At 45.6% G+C, this 23,209-nt stretch overlaps 1 protein-coding gene across 1 annotated transcript in view; it reads left to right on the forward strand.

Moving 5' to 3' along the window:
• Positions 1-21,571: 21,571 nt before the first annotated feature.
• MCCC2 (methylcrotonyl-CoA carboxylase subunit 2) overlaps positions 21,572-23,209 on the forward strand; it is a 91,773-nt gene continuing 90,135 nt past the window's right edge. Inside the window, exon 1 of the mRNA XM_056539721.1 lies at positions 21,572-21,589. The gene's annotated coding sequence lies outside the window, so the exon portion shown is untranslated. The remainder of the gene's footprint in view (positions 21,590-23,209) is intronic.

Below are 23,209 nucleotides of genomic sequence, written 5' to 3' on the forward strand. Positions count from 1 at the left end.
ATCCCCATAAGACGCCCCGTTCATCTGCAGTAGAAGGGGGGGCGGGCTTATACACTACTGTTACATATATATCATAATAATAATAATGATAATAAGCCAGTCTGCTCATAAACATAACACAACTGTCCAGGTAACTTAATCAAATAAGGAACCTGTGTATCTTACCGAGAGCACTTCTGGATGAAAGAAAGATGGCTGCCCGGGGTCCATGGAAACGCCTGAAGTCATAACCGAGTATGAGAGAAGAATGGCTTATTGACTAAAGTATTTCTCCCTGACTCTTCATGGCTCCTGGGTGTGTGTCCTGTGAGTCCTTGGATGTCTGTCCTGGGCCTGTCCCACACCCGCTTTTTAACTCGTCCCCTATCTAAAAGATCCTCCCCCACAAATATGAAATCATCCAATGATGATTGGTGGGTGTGCATATGGAGATCAGGGCAAGTCACATGTCTAGTCTCATGACATCACAGCTAATCATTAATTTACTCTTTATATACTATGTGACTAAATTCACCATAAGTGATATATATATCTATCATGGCTTCTATATTTTCATAGTACGCTATATTATTCCTGAGATTAATAATCATGAATTAATCCATCAGGCAACACCAATTATATGATTAAACATCCCACACATTATTTAAACACCTGAATACAGCATTAAGCTATATAGCTGATAGCTGTATACACAATCATACTACGTCATAATGCCACTATTTATCAGTTATATATATATATATATATATATATATATATATATATATTGTTAAATATATCAGGATTGTATAATAGGGCAAGATAGCACATTCATGATCATATTTTAAGAATGCTTTATAAAAAGACAAGACATGAATTTTAGCCTTTTTAGTATTTTAGCCTTTTAAGTTTTTTGGCTGGCTGAAACTAGTCATATATTAACCCCTTAAGGACGCAGGGTTTTTCAGTTTTTGCACTTTCGTTTTTTCCTCGTTACCTTTTAAAAATCATAACCATTATTCAATTTTCCATCTAAAAATCCATATTATGGCTTATTTTTTGCGTCACCAATTCTACTTTGCAATGACATTAGTCATTTTACCCAAAATTTCACGGCAAAACGGGAAAAAAAAAATCCTTGTGCGACAAAATCTAAGAAAAAACGCCATTTTGTAACTTTTGGGGGCTTCTGTTTCTACATAGTACACTTTTTGGTAAAAATGACACCTTATCATTATTCTGTAGGTCCATACAATTAAAATGGTATCCTACTTATATAGGTTTGATTTTGTCGCACTTCTGGAAAAAATCATTACTACATGCAGGAAAATTTATACGTTTAAAAATGTCATCTTCTGACCCCTATAACTTTTTTATTTTTCCACGTACAGGGCGGTATGAGGGCTCATTTTTTGCGCCGTGATCTGAAGTTTTTATCAGTACCAGTTTTGATCTGACTTTTTTGTATCACTTTTTATTGGTATAAATTAAATAAAGTATAATTAATTATATATTTTTATAGTTCGGACATTTACGCACGCGGCGATACCACATATTTTTATTTTTATTTACACTGTTTTATTTTTTTCATGGGAAAAGGGGGGTGATTCAAACTTTTATTAGGGAAGGGGTTAAATGACCTTTAGTAACACTTTTTTTTTTTTTACTTTTTTTTGCAGTGTTATAGCTCCCATAGGGACCTATAACACTGCACACACTGATCTTTTACACAGATCACAGGCGTGTATTAACACGCCTGTGATCAGTGTTATCGGCGCTTGACTGCAAGCTGGGATAGTTTCACTTTTGCTTCAGACACGGCGGTCAGCTTTGATCGGCGCGTCTGAAGTGTTAATACAGGGCATCACCGCGATCGGTGATGTCCTGTATTAGCCGCGGGTCCCGCCCATTGATGGCCGCCGGGATCAACCCGATATGACCCGGGGTCACCGCGTTACCCCACGGCATATCGCGGGAGCCGGCGGAGGACGTAAATATACGTCCTTCGTCGTTAAGGAGTTAACGAAAAGTCATCAAACACCTGTGGGGTGTTAAAGCTCACTGTACCTCTTGTTACATTTCTTGAGGGGTGTAATTTCCAAAATGGTATGCCATGTGGGTTTATTTTGCTGTTCTGGCACCATAGGGGCTTTCTAAATGTGACATCCCCCCAAAAAAACAATTTAGCAAAATTCACTCTCCAAAATCCCATTGTCGCTCCTTCCCTTCTGAGCCCTCTACTGCACCCACAGAGCACTCTACATCCTTACCTGAGAGAAATTGGGTTACAAATTTTGTACGGATTTCTCTCCTTTTACAAGAACATGCGAGTGTAAAAAAAAGATTTTACATTTTCTCCTTCACTTTGCTGCTATTCCTGTGAAACACCTAAAGAGTTAACAAACTTTCTGAATGACGTTTTGAATACTTGAAGGGGTGCAGTTTCTATAGGCTAGGATTTCACTTGTTTTCTTTTTGTGAAAACGCCAAGAAAAACGCCAATTCTGCTGCATGACATTTTTTTTTTGCCCAAAAAACGCTGTGGCCAGATGTTAGCTGTAAATCAATGAGAAATCGCAAAATTCTTATTCCACTTGGCATTTTTCACTTTGGCGATTTTCTAATCCTTTTGGCGTTTTTCCACTCTTTTCTTGCGTTTTTGAAATAGTTGGTAATCGCAGCATGTTGAGCCACTGGTGTTTTTTTGTCAAAATCATGGGGTATTTCTCCCATAGAAGTCTATGGGAGTGAAAAAATGCCAAGAAAAACGATATGTGGGTTTTAACTTTGGTGTTTTTGCAGGCCGTTTTTATTCTTTTTTGGACTTTAGCGATCCAAAAAGGTGATGGAGATACCCTTTTTAATAAAATTTTGTAGGGTACCATTAAAAAATTAAAAAGATACAGTAGTGAAGGAAAAAATTATATCTAACGAAATGTATCTTTTTTATTACAAAATGTTTATTCATTCTTAAACAGGGATCAATTTATGTGGGCGGGTGGGGACCTAAAAATGTAGCCGACAATAATAAAAATGTAGTGTGTGTGTTTTTCACTTTATTTTCTTTTTTTTAGGTAGTACTACTACTCCCAGAATGAAACACACTGTTCCATGATGGGAGTAGTAGTACCTGTACTAATTGACAGATCGCCCATTGTGATCCTCCTGCATAATGTATAGATGCGCCCGCTCTTCTATGGTCCCCTGCACTGCCGTATATATACACCTATTCATATTTCCCGCAGAGAACTGTGATTGGCCACATTGTTCCAGCCAATCACAACTCTCTGTGGGAAATCGGAATGTGTATATATACGGCAGTGCAGGGGACCATAGAAGAGCGGCCGCATCTATACATTATACAGGAGGATCGCAGCAGGTGTCAGTAGTGAAACCCGCTGTGATCTTTCCATAACTGCAGGTACTACTACTCCTAACATGGATCACACTCTGCTCAATGATGGGAGCTGTAGTACCTGCATTAATAGACAGATCGCAGCGGGTGTCAGAAGTTACACTTGCTGCGTTCTGTCTATTAATGCAGGTACTACAGCTCCCAGCATGGAGCAGAGTGTGCTCCTTGTTGGGAGTAGTAGTGCTTGCAGTTAACCCCTTAAGGACTCAGCCCATTTTGGCCTTAAGGACTCAGACAATTTAATTTTTACGTTTTCATTTTTTCCTCCTCGCCTTCTAAAAATCATCACTTTTTTATATTTTCATCCACAGACTAGTATGAGGGCTTGTTTTTTGCGCGACCAGTTGTCCTTTGTAATGACATCACTCATTATATCATAAAATGTATGGCGCAACCAAAAAACACTATTTTTGTGGGGAAATTAAAACGAAAAATGCAATTTTGCTAATTTTGGAAGGTTTCGTTTTCACGACGTACAATGTATGGTAAAAATGATGTGTGTTCTTTATTCTGAGGGTCAATACGATTAAAATGATACCCATTATTACATACTTTTATATTATTGTTGCGCTTAAAAAAAAATCACAAACTTTTTAACCAAATTAGTACGTTTATAATCCCTTTATTTTGATGACCTCTAACTTTTTTATTTTTCCGTATAAGCGGCGGTATGGGGGCTCATTTTTTGCCCCATGATCTGTACTTTTTTTTGATACCACATTTGCATATAAAAAACTTTTAATACATTTTTTATAATTTTTTTTTAATAAAATGTATTAAAAAAGTAGGAATTTAGGACTTTTTTTTTTTCGTTCATGCCGTTCACCGTATGGGATCATTAACATTTTATTTTAATAGTTCGGACATTTACGCACGCGGCGATACCAAATATGTCTATAAAAAATGTTTTTTACGCTTTTTGGGGGTAAAATAGGAAAAAACGGACGTTTAACTTTTTTATTGGGGGAGGGTATTTTTCACTTTTTTTTAACTTTTACTTTTACATTTTTTTAAATTTTTTTTACACTTGAATAGTCCCCATAGGGGACTATTCATAGCAATACCATGATTGCTAATACTGATCTGTTCTATGTATAGGACATAGAACAGATCAGTATTATCGGTCATCTCCTGCTCTGGTCTGCTCGATCACAGACCAGAGCAGGAGACGCCGGGAGCCGGACGGAGGAAGGAGAGGGGACCTCCGTCCGGCGTTCTGAATGATCGGATCCCCGCAGCAGCAGCGCGGGCGATCCGATCGTTCATTTAAATCGCGCACTGCCGCAGATGCCGGGATCTGTATTGATCCCGGCACCTGAGGGGTTAATGGCGGACGCCTGCGAGATCGCGGGCGTCGGCCATTGCCGGCGGGTCCCTGGCTGCGATCAGCAGCCAGGATCAGCCGCACATGACACGGGCATCGCTCTGATGCCCGCGGTTATGCACAGGACGTAAATGTACGTCCTGGTGCGTTAAGTACCACCTCACCAGGACGTACATTTACGTCCTGCGTCCTTAAGGGGTTAAAGGGAACCAATCATCAGATTTTACCCTATATAATGCTTGGTAAAGCGTTATATAGGGTAAAATTGTTGTCCTCACCATCCCCGGGGGACGCTCCTGCCTCCAGGGATGGTGAAGATATGAAGTTATAAACTAGTCACCGCCACGGCCGTAAGTAGTCCCCTGGGCGGGGAGCTCCACTCACTTACTCCCGTTCTTCTGCAGGCAGCGACGCCCCCTCCGCCTGATTGATGGGCCGCGTCATTGTTCCGCTCACTGAACAGACAAAGCAGAGCGAGGATGCTGCCCATCAATCAAGCGTAGGGGGCGTCGCTCCCGGCTGAAGAACGGGAGTAGGTGAGAAGAGCTCTCCGCCCAGGTGACTACTTGCGGCGGTGACTAGTTTATAACTTCATATCTTCACCATCCCTGGAGGCAGGAGCATCCCCCGGGAATGGTGAAAATAAAGATTTTACCCTATATAACACTTTGCCAAGCGTTATATAGGGTAAAGTCTGATGATTGGTTCCCTTTAAGGACACATCACAGTGGATGTCACTACTGACACCCGCTGTGATTGTCCTGTCTATAGCAGAGTTGGAGCGGCTGTCTACATCGCTTGCATCTCTGCTCTGTACTCCGGCCACTCATTGATGTTTCCCTCAGAGTTGTGATTGGCTGCAACCATCCGGCCAATCACAGCTCTGGGTGGGAAATATGAATGATGTTCTATTTACATCACTGGCCGGAGTACAGAGCAGAGATGTGAGCGATGTATAGAGCCGCATCTGTGCTATATAATGGACGATCGCATTGGGTGTCAGGACTGAGACCCGGGGCGATATGTCTATTACTACAGGTACTACTACTCCCAGCATGGAACAGTCTGTTCCATGCTGGGAGTAGTAGTACTACCTAAAAAATGTAGAAAATAGAGAAATAAAAAGTGAAACACCCACACTTTATAAAAAAATTATAAAAAATATTTCTATAAAATATATACATTTCGTTTAATAAAAATGTTTCCATCACTGCTGCATCCTTTTTTTAATTTTTTTTTTCCACCCAACAAATTTTGGGGACCAAAAAAAAAAAAAATGCCAAAAGGTGCCAAAAATGCAATTTCCGCATAAATGAAAAAACGCCAGAAAAAAACGCCAGACGCCGGTCATTGCACTGGCATTTTTTCATGCATTTTTTCATGCGTTTTTTTTATCCAATAAAACGCCACTCAAAAATACAAGTAGAAACTTAGCCATAATGGGGTCATTCATGGGGTATTTCTCACAGAAAAGCCCCTCAAATCCACTTCAAACTTAACAGAGTTTTAATTTTTTGTGAACAAAATTGCTGCTATATTTGAAGCCTCTGATGTCTTCAAAAAGTAAAAACATATCAACTTTATGAAGCCAACATCAAGTAGACATATTGTATATGTGAATCAATATATCATTTATTTGGAATGTCCATTTTCCTTACAAGCAGAAAGTTAGAAAAATGCAAAATGTAAAAAATTTTCATGAAAGTTTGGAATTTTTCACCAAGAAAGGTGAAAAGTAACAACGAACATTTACCAGTATGTTAAAGTAGAATATGTCACGAAAACACACTCTCGGAATCAGAATAAAAGGTAAAAGCATCCCAGAGTTATTAATGCATTACGAGACTGTGATCAGAATTAGAGATGAGCGAATCAAAGCAGACGAACCCGAATTCGTTACGAATTTCACGATTAATATGATTCAAATAAATGCAAATATTGCCGCGATTCTATCGTGCGAATCACTTCATTAAACTTCATTTTAGAGTGATCCAGGCTCCAGGACACCTAAAATGGAGGATCAGTACATGGTGCAGGGGATGCTGGGAAGGCGGGAAGGCAAGGCGGGAAGCGAGGTAGGCGGGATGACCCTGAATCACATGCAGGATGCAGCCTATCAATATTCTTTGACCCCTGTGATGTCACAGCCCTATATAATCGCCAGCCATTTTGTGGCTGCTTATTTCATGCCATATACGCTGCAGAGAGAGAGGACGGACTGCGTGTCTGTGTGTGTTACACGGAGACGCTGAATTGATCATACCGCAGCGTTCCACTGCCAACTGCTAGTTACATCAGCGTTGTGGACAGAGAGAAGTGCAGTGCTTGTTGTCACTGCGAAGGATTTCGACGCCAGCCATTAACCTCCCAGTCACTTTATTCAGCATTTTATCAGAGAGAGAGGCAGATAGCTTTTCGTTGCCTCATACATATCAACAAGCTGCCTGAACTTCATGAACCGTATCACAGGAGACAGGAATTATTTTTCAGCGCAATTCTGTGTATTTTTTCCACAAGAAATCATCTGCTGCTTATACTAGTCTGAAGACCGTATAATAACCAGCAGTTCACACCATTCTTAATACTCTGTCACAGAGTGCAATTTTTTTAAATTTTTTTTTTTGTGGTGCTGCACTGTTCTGTCCTGCTGCTGTGCAAAAATACTTATTTTCAGCTGACTGTAGTGCATTTTTCTGCCCTCATACGTGCATACCACATAGCAGTCTACTATTTTGTATTTGTAAATCTGTAACAAGTCTAGATATTGGGAAAGTCCAGGCAAAAGTAATCACCGGCTGTTGTTTCATGAAAATACATTTTCCAATTGTACTGTAGCGCATTTTTTTGCCCTCATCAGTGCATACTGCATACGTACATCTAAGTAGTGCACCATTTTGTATCTGTTAATCTGTCAAGGGCTTACATACTGTGAAAGTCCAAGCACTAGTACTCACCGGCTGGTGTTTTACAAAAATTTTGAGTTTTTAGGCTCATTGTAGCACATTTTTGTGCCCTCATAAGAGCATACCACATACCTACATCAAAGCAGTCTACTATTTTGTATCTGTAAATCTGTAACAAGTCTAGATACTGGGAATGTCCAGGCACAGTAATCACCGGATGGTGTTTTACGAAAATACTTTTTCCAAGTGTACTGTAGCGCATTTTTTTGCCCTCATATGTGCATATGTGGTGTCCCGGTACCGTATTTCATACGTTACCTTTGTAGAGGTCCCCATAATCAGAGTCCCTAAGAACGTCGGGGTCCCTCTCCTATAGTTATCCCCTTGTCATCCCTCAGTTAGTCTATGACTGTATAGAAGTTCTTATAAATATAAGTATAAATGTGTATATATTTAATTGCCTACCTATTCAGCGTAGCAGGACCTGCGGGTCACGTGATTAGGTTAGAACTCTATGGTTTTGCTACAGGACCTTTGGAGGTTCCCATGACGTGTTCACCCACAATGCAATGTAACGGGGAGTGACAGTTGTTATGGACCAATCCAAAATGGCCAGCCCCTGCCCATATAAGGGAGCTGCGCCATCTTGATTGCTCTCTTGTTCCTGTGCTGCCAAGCAAGCAGCATCTCTCTTGGGTTGCTGATTCGGGAAGAGGTAGGGCCTCTGCAGCTTACAAGATGATTTACTAGGCCAAAGCCTTGCGGCCTCGGCCTCTAACATAGCGGATATACTAAGCAATTCCCCGCTACTAACCGCAAGATCACTGGACCTAGATGCACCCTTAAATCCAGCGGATCTATGTTACAAAATCCCTAAGAAGCTAAATTGAGCTTATCTGATCCCAACCGACTGTCAATCGCTGCCCAGCTATATCTGTAGAGACTCTGTTATCTGGACTGTTACTATTGCTGCATGTACAGAAATTCTTCAGTAAAAGTTCCTGCAAGTTTTCAGTTAACAGTGGTTGTGGACAATCCTTTATTTCTGCATCACCCATTGCTCTTGGGAAGGGTGGCAATAGGCCTATCAAGATTACAGAATTTAACCCTCACCCTGGCGTCACGAGTGACAAGGGTTAACAGCGCCCTTTATTATTCTGAACTGCAACACCCTAACTACCCTACACCCCACAAGGCTTTATCCTCCAAGGTTACCACACATACCACATACCTAAATTTACGTAGTGTACCATTTTGTACCTGTTAATCTGTCAAGGGCCTACATACTGTGAAAGTCCAAGCAATAGTACTCACTGGCTGGTGTTTTACCAAAATACAGAGTTTTTAGGCGTATTGTAGCGCATTTTTCTGTCCTCATCAGTGCATACCGCAATACCTACATCTAAGTAGTGTACTATTTTGTACATGTTAATCTGTCAAGGGCCTACATACTGTGAAGGTCCAGCCAAAAGTACTCATCGGCTGGTGTTGTATACTCAGATACTTTTTTAATTGTACTGTAGAGCATTTTTCTGCCCTTATCAGTGCATGTGTTAATCTGTCAAGGGCCTACATACTGTGAAACGATAGCCAAAAGTAATCACCTGCTGCTGTTCAAGACAAATGGTGTTTTAAGAGTAGTGAAGCGTATTGTACTCCCCTCATATACGCACTAAGTATGTCAGGCAGAGAAGTGCCAGGACGTGCACAGAGGAGTGGCAGAGGCCTAAATCCTTCAGTCAGAGGTCGCAGCAGACTAGGGGCGAGTGCAGCAGGAGTCACAGCAAGAGGCCTGAGCTCCCGATATCAGCAAGTGGTCGTGTCTCGACCAGCAACCCATCTGCTGTCGTCGATTGGTTAACACGGTCATCCACTTCATCACAAGTGACATCTGACAACCCAGTCATCAGTCGGTGGGTTCCTCAGACACAAACCTCAGTTGGCATGGCCCGGGAGCAGTCCCTGTCCTCCCATTGCCTGTGTCCTATGCTGTTTCCTCTCCTACAGAAGTATCTTATGCTGTGGGTTCAGCTCCACTATTCACTGAAGTCTATCTAATAGAGGACAGTCAGCAGCTACTGCCCAGCCAAGAAGGGGAGGAGACATGCGCCGCTTCCTCCACTAGGAGTAGTGATGAGGAGAGTGACGTGGGAGGCGGTGTTGCCAAGGTTCAGGGTCCTGAAGCAGACACTGTTGAGGAACTTGAGGAGGACATCAGTGACGTGCAGACACTTGTTGATGATGATGAAGCCGATCGCAATTGGGAGCCGGGTGCAGAAGGGGCTTCATCATCATCAGGAGAAGAGGGTTGCAGGTTGCCCGTAAGGCATCAGCTGAGCCAGCAAGGCGGTAGTATGGTTGGCAGTCAGCGTGGTGGCAGAAGTGGAAATTCTGGAGCCAAACGTGCCCGGGGAGACCACCTGCTTCACGGCAGCCTACTTTTGCGGGAGATAGTGGAACAGGGGTTCCTGGAGACGGCGGCAGTAGCAGTCAATTAGTGCAGACTGTTGGTGGGAAAATCATTACATACCCTCCTTCTGTCGCTTCAGATGCTCCTGCTTCTCCCACTTTTAGTCAGCCATTCCGCCAACAATCCATTCGCGAAGCCATGTCCAAGAGACAACAGTATGCGCCCACTCATCCAATGGCGCAGAAGCTGAATGTGCTCCTGTCTAAGTTGCTGGTGCTGCAGTTTCTCCATTTTCAAGTGGTAGACTCTGCACCTTTCAGAGAACTGATGGCTTGTGCCGAGGTGGAGAGTACCAAGCCGTTATTTCTTTGCGAAGAAGGCATTACCAGCCCTTCACAATTTTGTGGAAGAGGAGGTGGGCTAGTCCTTGAGCCTGTCGATGTGTACCAAAGTGCACGGCAGCGCCGACATCTCGAGCTGTAACTACGGTCAGGGACAATACATGTCCTTTACGGCTTACTGGGTGAATGTGGTTCCTGCACACCCACAACCCCAACTTGGACAGGTCACGCCGCTTCCTCCTCCACGCTGTCAGCCCCTTGGTCCTGTGACAGTGTGCGACTCTGCCTCCTCATCCTATACCGTGTCCTCAGCCTCCACTGCCCGGAAAAGTCTCATATGCCCTTCAGCATACCATGTGTGCAGGGCAAGGCGGTGTCACACTGTTCTTCACATCGTTTGCCTTGGCGAAAAGAGTCACACAGGGGAGGAACTGCTAAAAGTAATTCATAAAGAAATTGGAGCATGGCTTACTCCACGAAATCTGGAATTGGGAACCATAATGACTGACAACATAAAGAACATCTTGGCCGGGCTGCGACAAGGAAGGGTGAAACATGTGTCCTGCATGGTGCTTGTGTTAAATCTGGTTGTAAAGCAGTTCCTGAAGTGTTCCCCCCATTTGCAAGTCATCCTAAGAATGGGAAGAAAACTTTGCATGCACTTCAGCCATTCGTACACCGCAAAGCACACCCTCCTTGAGCTGCAGCGTCAGAATGGTATCCCCCAACATAGGGGGTATGGTGGAGTTCATAGTGGTCAGGGATGGACAGGGGGGGTCTGGTGGAGTACATAGTGGTCAGGGATGGATAGAGGGGTCTGGATGGAGAATTACAGAGAGGTCAGGGATGGATAGAGGGGTCTAGTGGAGTACAGAGGGATCAGGGATAGACAGAGGGGTCTGGAGAAATACAGAGAGGTCAGGGAGGGATGGACAGAGGGGTCTGGAGGAGTACAGAGAGATTAGGTATTGACAGAGGGGTCAGTGATGGAAAGTGGGGTCAGGGATTGACAGAGAGGTCAGGAGGAGTACAGAGGGATCAGGGATAGACAGAGGGGTCAAGGATGGACAGAAGGTTCTGGTGGAGAACAGAGGGATCAGGGATGAACAAAGGGATGGACAAAGGGGACTGGATGGGACAAGGGGGGCTTGGGGAGGTGAACAAGAGGGTTTGGAAGGTATGTGCCTTTCATATAAATATCTCTATAAGTTTCCCCTCTCCCTTCTCTGGCTGCTTCTGTCAAGCTCTGCTGGAATAAACAAAAATCAAACCTTCCACAACCCTCCACAGCTCTTAAAAATCACACGTGGTGTACAATATTTACTATAATATATGGCACATCGGGGCCCCATGGTCCTACTACAGCAAGAGCACTATATAGGAAAAAATTCTGAAAAAACAAAACAAAACCTTAGCCAGTGACAAGCCACCCCCCAAAAACACACTCATATTGCCATCACACCAAGTTACTTAATTTTTTTGGGTTGCCTACCCCTTGTATAAAGTATTTATTCACATGCGGTGTACAGTATTTACTAAACTATATGGCACATGGGGGCTCCATGGTCCTCTATTGTTCGGGGGCCCGGCCAGGAGTGGACTGACAATTCATGGGCAGCCTGAGCAATAGAGGACCATGGGGCCCCCATGCACCATATATCATAGTAAATACTGTACACCACATGTGAATTAATACTTTATACAAGGGGTAGGCAACAACAAAAAAATTAAGTCACTTGGTGTGATGGCAATATGAGTGCGGTTTGTGGGGGGTGGCTTGTCACTGGGTAAGGTTTTGGTTTGTTTTTTTCAGAATTTTTTCCTACATATTGCTGTAGTATTCTGTTTCTACGCAGAGCACTTTTTGGTAAAATTGACACCTTATCTTTATTCAGTAGGTCCATACAATAAAATGATACCTAGTTTATAAAAGTTTTGATTTAATTTACTAAACTACTTTACTACTTTTTGTTTAAAAAAAAATATATCTTCATACAGGGATTTATGAGGGTTAATTTATTGCGCCGTGACCTGTAGTTTTTATCGGTATCCTTTTTGTTTATGAGGGAGTTTTTGATTACTTTTTTTTTCCTGGTACATGACCAGAAATGCGCAATTCTGGATTTTTTTTTTTATAACAGGTACGGTTATATTTTAATTGTTTGGACATTTATGCAAGCGCTGATACCACATATGTTTTTGTTCATTTATGTTTACATTGTTTTAACTGAAAAAAATGGGAAAAGTGGTAAGATTGAAAGTTTTATTAGGTAAGGGGCTTATTAACATTTATTTATTTATTTATTTTTCTCACATTTTTTAGGAGACAATTACACGCCATCTCAAAAAAGATTGCATTTACTGAACAATGATGTGCCATAGCACAGCATTAATCAGTGTTATTGGCGCTCCATACATTTATACCCCGTGTCCCTAAGGTGATATACATAAACACACATACACACCCCTATATACACACATTATTGCCGTCATCTACACACATACACACGCCTATATACACACATTATTGCCGTCATCTACACACATACACGCCCCTATATACACACATTATTGCCACCATATACACACATACACTCCCCTATATACACACATTATTGCCACCATATACACACATACACTCCCCTATATACACACATTATTGCCGTCATCTACACACATACACACCCCCATATACACACATTATTGCCGTCATCTACACACATACACACCCCCATATACACACATTATTGCCGTCATCTACACACATACACGCCCCTATATACACACATTATTGCCACCATATACACACATACACTCCCCTATATACACACATTATTGCCGTCATATACACACATACACGCCCCTATATACACACATTATTGCCACCAAATACACACATACACTCCCCTATATACACACACATTATTGCCGCCATATACACACACATACACAGCCCCATATACATATATGATCGGTTGATGGGAGGGTGTGTGCAGTCCCCCTCTTCTCAATGCACCTAATCTCTCATGTACCCAGCTTTTCCAGGACACACATCTTTGCAAACCCTAATCCCGGACGGCATTGACACACTTCTTCACAAACCCTAATCTCTCATGTACCCAGCTTTTCCAGATTCCTGCAAAACCTACGCTCTCATGTACTCAGCTTTTCCGGATTCCTGCAAAAGCTACACTTATGTACTCAGCTATTCCAGATTACTGCAAATCCTACACTCTCCTGTACTCAGCTTTTCCGGATTTGCAGGAATCTGGAAAAGCTGGATACATGAGTGTAAGATTTGCAGGAATCTGGAAAAGCTGAGTACATAAGTGTAGCTTTTGCAGGAATTGGGAAAAACGGAGTACATGAGAGCATAGGTTTTGCAGGAATAAGGAAAAGCTGGGTAAATGAGAGATTAGGGTTTGTAAAGAAGTGTGTCGAAATATTGTGATCTGCACATTGAGCAGATCGAGGGGGATTGCACACACCCTCCCATCAACCAATCACAGTGGCCCACATTTATCATTGTAGGTGTAAGTGAAGCATTTTTTTTTACACCTTTTTTGTGTGTGCTGGTAATGTGTAGGAGAACCACATTTATTAAATGGTCACAGAGCATTTGATAAATTTTGTGCAGGTCACATTTTCTAAAATTTTTCTCTTCACATACACTAAAAAGCTACACCAGGTCTGGGATGGTGTAGTTTTAGAGACTTTTCAGTGGCTTTGCGCCTTTTTACAAAAAGGCGCAGTTTATAAATCCCTTCTATATCATGTGTATTGCCAAAATCAGTGGATTGCAACTCATAATCAGCAAAAATGTGTAAACAAAAAGGCGCAAAAAAGGCGCAAATAAACCCTGCTGGCGCCTTTTAAAGCCTTTTGTAGACACAAAAAACAGTCTAAAGGCAGTGATAAATGTTGGCCAGTGTCTGTGCTCATCAACCAATCACAGTGTCTGTGCTGGCTCTGCTGAAGCTCTGCTGACTCAGCACTTTCATTTTTGTCTGAGGCATGACAGAGTTTAGGATGACGGAGTTTTGCATGAGAGCTGTTTTTGCTGAAGCCTGACGGAGATTGGTACGAGGGATGAGGCGGGACGCTGTTTTCGCTGAAGGATTAGGGAGGTGCGGGCTGAAAACTGACGGCGAATTGTCTAAGGGAGGAGGCAAGACGCTGTTTTTCCTTACAACTGACGACTGACGATGTCCTAAAATGGACACCGTATAGCTGGCATTTATCATTGTGGCCGCCATTTATCATTGTAGGTGTGAAGCATTTTTTTACACCTTTTTGTGTGCTGGTAATGTGTAGGAGCAAAACATTTATTAAATGGTCACAGAGAATTTGATAAATGTTGTGCATGTCACATTTTCTTCACATACACTAAAAAGCTAAGTCTGGGCTGGTGTAGTTTTAGAGACTTTTCAGTGCCTTTGCGCCTTTTTTGCACCTTTTCACAAAAAGTGGCAGTTGATAAAACCCTTCCATATCATGTGTATTGCCAAAATCTATGGATTGCTGTTACGCCGAGCGCTCCGGGTCCCCGCTCCTCCCCGGAGCGCTCGCTACACTCTCCTCACTGCAGCGCTCCGGTCAGATCCACTGACCCGGGGCGCTGCGATACCGCCTCCAGCCGGGATGCGATTCGCGATGCGGGTAGCGCCCGCTCGCGATGCGCACCCCGGCTCCCGTACCTGACTCGCTCTCCGTCTGTCCTGTCCCGGCGCGCGCGGCCCCGCTCCCTAGGGCGCGCGCGCGCCGGGTCTTTGCGATTTAAAGGGCCACTGCGCCGCTGATTGGCGCAGTGGTTCCAATTAGTGTGATCACCTGTGCACTTCCCTATATCACCTCACTTCCCCTGCACTTCCTTGCCGGATCTTGTTGCCATCGTGCCAGTGAAAGCGTTTCCTTGTGTGTTCCTAGCCTGTGTTCCAGACCTCCTGCCGTTGCCCCTGACTACGATCCTTGCTGCCTGCCCCGACCTTCTGCTACGTCCGACCTTGCTTCTGTCTACTCCCTTGTACCGCGCCTATCTTCAGCAGCCAGAGAGGTTGAGCCGTTGCTAGTGGATACGACCTGGTCACTACCGCCGCAGCAAGACCATCCCGCTTTGCGGCGGGCTCTGGTGAAAACCAGTAGTGACTTAGAACCGATCCACTAGCACGGTCCACGCCAATCCCTCTCTGGCACAGAGGATCCACTACCTGCCAGCCGGCATCGTGACAGTAGATCCGGCCATGGATCCCGCTGAAGTTCCTCTGCCAGTTGTCGCTGACCTCACCACGGTGGTCGCCCAGCAGTCACAACAGATAGCGCAACAAGGCCAACAGCTGTCTCAACTGACCGTTATGCTACAGCAGTTACTACCACAGCTTCAGCAATCATCTCCTCCGCCAGCTCCTGCACCTCCTCCGCAGCGAGTGGCCGCTTCTGGACTACGACTATCCTTGCCGGATAAATTTGATGGGGACTCTAAGTTTTGCCGTGGCTTTCTTTCCCAATGTTCACTGCACTTGGAGATGATGTCGGACCAGTTTCCCACTGAAAGGTCTAAGGTGGCTTTCGTAGTCAGCCTTCTGTCTGGAAAAGCCCTGTCTTGGGCCACACCGCTCTGGGACCGCAATGACCCCGTCACTGCCTCTGTACACTCCTTCTTCTCGGAAATTCGAAGTGTCTTTGAGGAACCTGCCCGAGCCTCTTCTGCTGAGACTGCCCTGTTGAACCTGGTCCAGGGTAATTCTTCCGTTGGCGAGTATGCCGTACAATTCCGTACTCTTGCTTCAGAATTATCCTGGAATAATGAGGCCCTCTGCGCGACCTTTAAAAAAGGCCTATCCAGCAACATTAAAGATGTTCTGGCCGCACGAGAAATCCCTGCTAATCTACATGAACTCATTCACCTAGCCACTCGCATTGACATGCGTTTTTCCGAAAGGCGTCAGGAGCTCCGCCAGGATATGGACTCTGTTCGCACGAGGCGTTTCTTCTCCCCGGCTCCTCTCTCCTCTGGTCCCCTGCAATCTGTTCCTGTGCCTCCCGCCGTGGAGGCTATGCAGGTCGACCGGTCTCGCCTGACACCTCAAGAGAGGACACGACGCCGCATGGAGAATCTCTGCCTGTACTGTGCTAGTACCGAACACTTCCTGAAGGATTGTCCTATCCGTCCTCCCCGCCTGGAAAGACGTACGCTGACTCCGCACAAAGGTGAGACAGTCCTTGATGTCTACTCTGCTTCTCCACGTCTTACTGTGCCTGTGCGGATATCTGCCTCTGCCTTCTCCTTCTCTACTATGGCCTTCTTGGACTCCGGATCTGCAGGAAATTTTATTTTGGCCTCTCTCGTCAACAGGTTCAACATCCCGGTGACCAGTCTCGCCAGACCCCTCTACATCAATTGTGTAAACAATGAAAGATTGGACTGTACCATACGTTTCCGCACGGAGCCCCTTCTAATGTGCATCGGATCTCATCACGAGAGGATTGAACTTTTGGTCCTCCCCAATTGCACTTCTGAAATTCTCCTTGGACTTCCCTGGCTTCAACTTCATTCCCCAACCCTGGATTGGTCCACTGGGGAGATCAAGAGTTGGGGGCCCTCTTGTTCCAAGGACTGCCTAAAACCGGTTCCCAGTAACCCTTGCCGTGACTCTGTGGTTCCTCCTGTAACCGGTCTCCCTAAGGCCTATATGGACTTTGCGGATGTTTTTTGCAAAAAACAAGCTGAGACTCTACCTCCTCACAGGCCTTATGATTGTCCTATCGACCTCCTCCCGGGCACTACTCCACCCCGGGGCAGAATTTATCCTCTGTCCGCCCCAGAGACTCTTGCCATGTCTGAATACGTCCAGGAAAATTTAAAAAAGGGCTTTATCCGTAAATCCTCCTCTCCTGCCGGAGCCGGATTTTTCTTTGTGTCCAAAAAAGATGGCTCTCTACGTCCTTGCATTGACTACCGCGGTCTTAATAAAATCACGGTTAAGAACCGCTACCCCCTACCCCTCATCTCTGAACTCTTTGATCGCCTCCAAGGTGCCCACATCTTTACCAAACTGGACTTAAGAGGTGCTTATAATCTCATCTGCATCAGAGAGGGGGATGAATGGAAAACGGCATTTAACACCAGAGATGGACACTTTGAGTATCTGGTCATGCCCTTTGGCCTGTGCAACGCCCCTGCCGTCTTCCAAGACTTTGTTAATGAAATTTTTCGTGATCTCTTATACTCCTGTGTTGTTGTATATCTGGACGATATCCTGATTTTTTCTGCCAATCTAGAAGAACACCGCCAGCATGTCCGTATGGTTCTTCAGAGACTTCGTGACAATCAACTCTATGCCAAAATAGAGAAATGTCTGTTTGAATGCCAATCTCTTCCTTTCCTAGGATACTTGGTCTCTGGCCAGGGACTACAAATGGATCCAGACAAACTCTCTGCCGTCTTAGATTGGCCACGCCCCTCCGGACTCCGTGCTATCCAACGTTTTTTGGGGTTCGCCAATTATTACAGGCAATTTATTCCACATTTTTCTACCGTTGTGGCTCCTATCGTGGCTTTAACCAAAAAAAATGCCGATCCCAAGTCTTGGCCTCCTCAAGCGGAAGACGCCTTTAAACGGCTCAAGTCTGCCTTTTCTTCGGCTCCCGTGCTCTCCAGACCTGACCCATCTAAACCCTTCCTATTGGAGGTTGATGCCTCCTCAGTGGGAGCTGGAGCTGTCCTTCTACAAAAAAATTCTTCCGGGCATGCTGTTACTTGTGGTTTTTTTTCTAGGACCTTCTCTCCGGCGGAGAGGAACTACTCCATCGGGGATCGAGAGCTTCTAGCCATTAAATTAGCACTTGAGGAATGGAGGCATCTGCTGGAGGGATCAAGATTTCCAGTTATTATTTACACCGATCACAAGAACCTCTCCTACCTCCAGTCTGCCCAACGGCTGAATCCTCGCCAGGCCAGGTGGTCTCTGTTCTTTGCCCGATTTAATTTTGAAATTCACTTTCGGCCTGCCGATAAGAACATTAGGGCCAATGCTCTCTCTCGTTCCTCGGATGCTTCTGAAGTTGAACTCTCTCCGCAACACATCATTCCTCCTGACTGCCTGATTTCCACTTCTCCAGCCTCCATCAGGCAAACTCCTCCAGGAAAGACCTTTGTTTCTCCACGCCAACGCCTCGGAATCCTCAAATGGGGTCACTCCTCCCATCTCGCAGGTCATGCGGGCATCAAGAAATCTGTGCAACTCATCTCTCGCTTCTATTGGTGGCCGACTCTAGAGACGGATGTTGTGGACTTTGTGCGAGCCTGCACTATCTGTGCCCGGGATAAGACTCCTCGCCAGAAGCCCGCTGGTTTTCTTCATCCTCTGCCTGTCCCCGAACAGCCTTGGTCTCTGATTGGTATGGATTTTATTACTGACTTACCCCCCTCCCGTGGCAACACTGTTATTTGGGTGGTCGTTGATCGATTCTCCAAAATGGCACATTTCATCCCTCTTCCTGGTCTTCCTTCAGCGCCTCAGTTGGCTAAACAATTTTTTGTACACATTTTTCGTCTTCACGGGTTGCCTACGCAGATCGTCTCGGATAGAGGCGTCCAATTCGTGTCTAAATTCTGGAGGGCTCTCTGTAAACAACTCAAGATTAAATTAAATTTTTCTTCTGCATATCATCCTCAATCCAATGGACAAGTAGAAAGAATTAACCAGGTCTTGGGTGATTATTTACGACATTTTGTTTCCTCCCGCCAGGATGACTGGGCAGATCTTCTACCTTGGGCCGAATTCTCGTATAATTTCAGAGTCTCTGAATCTTCCTCCAAATCCCCATTTTTCGCGGTGTACGGCCGTCACCCTCTTCCCCCCCTCCCTACCCCCTTGCCCTCTGGTCTGCCCGCTGTGGATGAAATTTCTCGTGATCTTTCCATCATATGGAGAGAGACCCAAAATTCTCTCTTACAGGCTTCATCACGCATGAAGAAGTTCGCGGATAAGAAAAGAAGAGCTCCTCCCATTTTTTCCCCTGGAGACAAGGTATGGCTCTCCGCTAAATATGTCCGCTTCCGTGTCCCTAGCTACAAGTTGGGACCACGCTATCTTGGTCCTTTCAAAATTTTGTGCCAGATTAATCCTGTCTCTTACAAACTTCTTCTTCCTCCTTCTCTTCGTATTCCTAATGCCTTTCACGTTTCTCTTCTTAAACCACTTATCATCAACCGTTTCTCTCCCAAATCTGTTCCTCCCACTCCTGTTTCCGGCTCCTCGGACATCTTCTCCGTCAAAGAGATTCTGGCATCCAAAAAGGTCAGAGGGAAAACCTTTTTTTTAGTGGACTGGGAGGGTTGTGGTCCAGAAGAGAGATCCTGGGAACCTGAGGACAATATCCTAGACAAAAGTCTGCTCCTCAGGTTCTCAGGCTCTAAGAAGAGGGGGAGACCCAAGGGGGGGGTACTGTTACGCCGAGCGCTCCGGGTCCCCGCTCCTCCCCGGAGCGCTCGCTACACTCTCCTCACTGCAGCGCTCCGGTCAGATCCACTGACCCGGGGCGCTGCGATACCGCCTCCAGCCGGGATGCGATTCGCGATGCGGGTAGCGCCCGCTCGCGATGCGCACCCCGGCTCCCGTACCTGACTCGCTCTCCGTCTGTCCTGTCCCGGCGCGCGCGGCCCCGCTCCCTAGGGCGCGCGCGCGCCGGGTCTTTGCGATTTAAAGGGCCACTGCGCCGCTGATTGGCGCAGTGGTTCCAATTAGTGTGATCACCTGTGCACTTCCCTATATCACCTCACTTCCCCTGCACTTCCTTGCCGGATCTTGTTGCCATCGTGCCAGTGAAAGCGTTTCCTTGTGTGTTCCTAGCCTGTGTTCCAGACCTCCTGCCGTTGCCCCTGACTACGATCCTTGCTGCCTGCCCCGACCTTCTGCTACGTCCGACCTTGCTTCTGTCTACTCCCTTGTACCGCGCCTATCTTCAGCAGCCAGAGAGGTTGAGCCGTTGCTAGTGGATACGACCTGGTCACTACCGCCGCAGCAAGACCATCCCGCTTTGCGGCGGGCTCTGGTGAAAACCAGTAGTGACTTAGAACCGATCCACTAGCACGGTCCACGCCAATCCCTCTCTGGCACAGAGGATCCACTACCTGCCAGCCGGCATCGTGACAATTGCAACTCAAAATCAGCAGAAATGTGTAAACCAAAAGGCACAAAAAAGGCACAAATAAATCCTGCTTGCGCCTTTTGTAGACACAAAAAACTGTCTAAAGACAATGATAAATGTAGGCCAATAACTTCATATCCTTACCAACCCTGGGGGCAAAAAGGTCGCCGGAAATGGTGAGGATAAAGATTTTACCATGTATATTGCGTTGTCAAGCGTTATATATGGTGATAATCTGCTGCTTGGTTTCCTTTAACAGGCAATGAGGAAAGAAAAATGAAATGAAAAATTGTCCTTACAGGTCAGTGGTTTATAGAGTAACACTAGCTAAGTACCAGGCGTTGCCCGGTTTTTCCTTCCTCATCCTTGTTGGGGAGGAAAATCAACTGTGATAGCCCTTGGGGGGGGGGGGGGGGTGTATGGTAGGGATGGTATGGTGTTGATATATGAGGGGTTAATATTAACCCTGTCACTCGTGATGCCAGGGTGAGGGGTGGTATACTGAATCTATGTTCCGGCCTATCGCCGCCCTTCCCAGAAGCGATAGGTGCAATGAAATGACTGAATGTCCACAAGCAGATTTAACTTGAACTTGAATAACTTTACTGCAGTGCTTGCAATATCCAATGCGTAGTAACTGTCTCATATAAGAGTTATTAGGTTGCTTAGCGACTGGAAGAAGTTGCGGACCTTGCATTAAACTTGTAGTCTCTGAATTTAGGGAGTGATGTGCAGATCCGTCCGGATTTAGGGGAAATATTGGGTCCGGTGATACTGCAGAGTGCTTAGAGGATGACACACTCTATAAGTTAGATCATTCAGCTGTTGCTGCAAGGCTCAGGCCTAACTCACTGCGATTACTGTGATAAAGAGAGCGAGAAGATGGCCGCCACTCCCTTATATGGGCAGGGGGCGTGGCGGTTTTGATTGGTCCGAACGTCTGCCATTCACCAGTACATGGTGTGATGGGATTACTGACGTAAGAGGGCCTCCAAAGGTCCTTAAGCTAAAACCATAGAGTTCACCTTGTCACATGACCCGCAGGTCCTGCAAAGCTAATAGAAACAGGTAATTAACCATTTATATACAGAAATAATACTATATACATTATTCTATGGACAAATTAGAAATCTATATACTATAATAGAGGCGACTAGGGGCGAACTGACTAACAGAGATTACTAAGTCCTAGGGACTCTGGCTACGGGGACCCATAAATAAGTATCGTATGAAATGCGGTACTGGGACACCACACAACAGAAGAGGAATCTTTTGACTTCATATCCCATCCCCATATATTGTTGTCATATGAAGGATTCGAATCCAACATACAAACTTGACACGATAAAACCGACACCCTCCCTCGTCATACGCGTTTCAAGCGCATGCGCGCTCTTCCTCAGTGACTTCCTCGGTCACTGAGGAAGAGCGCGAATGCGCTTGAAACGCGTATGACGAGGGAGGGTGTCGGTTTTATCGTGTCAAGTTTGTATGTTGGATTCGAATCCTAATAAAGCTGCAACTTTTACCCAGTGCTGGATCATCTTTTGCCTTTTCCACGATCCTACTAGCACCGAGCCAAGTGCGGACCCGTGCACGGGAACTTTGGAGGTGAGCTGTACAACACACTTGTTTTATCTATATTGTTGTCATATCCCAACCCCATATCCCGTCCTCATACCCCGACCTCCTGTCCCGACCTCCTATCCCGTCCTCCTATCTCGACCTCCTATTCCGTCGTCATATCCTGACCTCCTAACTCTATCTCCTATCCCACCCTCCTATCCCCTCCTCCTATCTCGACCTCCTATCCTGACCTCCTATCTCAACCTCCTATCCCATCCTCCTATCTCAACCTCCTTTATCGTCCCCCTATCCCATCCTCCTATCTCCACCTCCTATCTCGACCTCCTATCCCGTCCTCTTATCCCGTCCTCATATCCCGTCCTCATATCCCGACCTCCTAACTCGATCTCCTATCCCGTCCTCCTATCTCGACCTCCTATCCCATCCTCATATCCCGACCTCCTATCCTGACCTCCTATCCCGACCTCCTATCTCGACCTCCTATCCCGACCTCCTATACTGTCCTCCTATCTCAACCTCCTATCCCTTCCTCATATCCCAACCTCCTATCCTGACCTCCTATCCCATCCTCCTATTCCGTCCTCCTATCTCCACCTCCTATCTCGACCTCCTATCCCGTCCTCTTATCCCGTTCTTGTATCCCGACCTCCTAACTCGACCTCCTAACTCGACCTCCTATCTCGACCTCCTATCCCGTCCTCCTATCCCGTCCTCCTATCCCGTCCTCCTATCTCGACCTCCTATCCCGTCTTATCTCGACCTCCTATCCCGACCTCTTATCCCGATCTCCTATGCCGACTTCCTATCCCGTCCTCCTATCTCGTCCTCCAATCCCGTCCGCCTATCTTGACCTCCTATCCCGTCCGCCTATCTCGACCTCCTATCCCGTGGTCAAATCAAGTCCTCATATCCCGACCTCCTATCCCGTCCTCCTATCCCGTCCTCAAATCCCGATCTCCTATCCCATCCTCCTATCCCGAGCTCCCACCCCTTCCTCCTATCCCGACCTCCTATCCTGGTCCTCCTATCCCGTCCTCCTATCCCGACCCATAATATGTGTATCAGGTATTGAAATATCTCCAGCCGTACAGAAGTTATTTG

This window comes from Hyla sarda, chromosome 1 (genome assembly GCF_029499605.1).
Source record: "Hyla sarda isolate aHylSar1 chromosome 1, aHylSar1.hap1, whole genome shotgun sequence".
Classification (NCBI taxonomy): Eukaryota; Metazoa; Chordata; class Amphibia; order Anura; family Hylidae; genus Hyla; species Hyla sarda.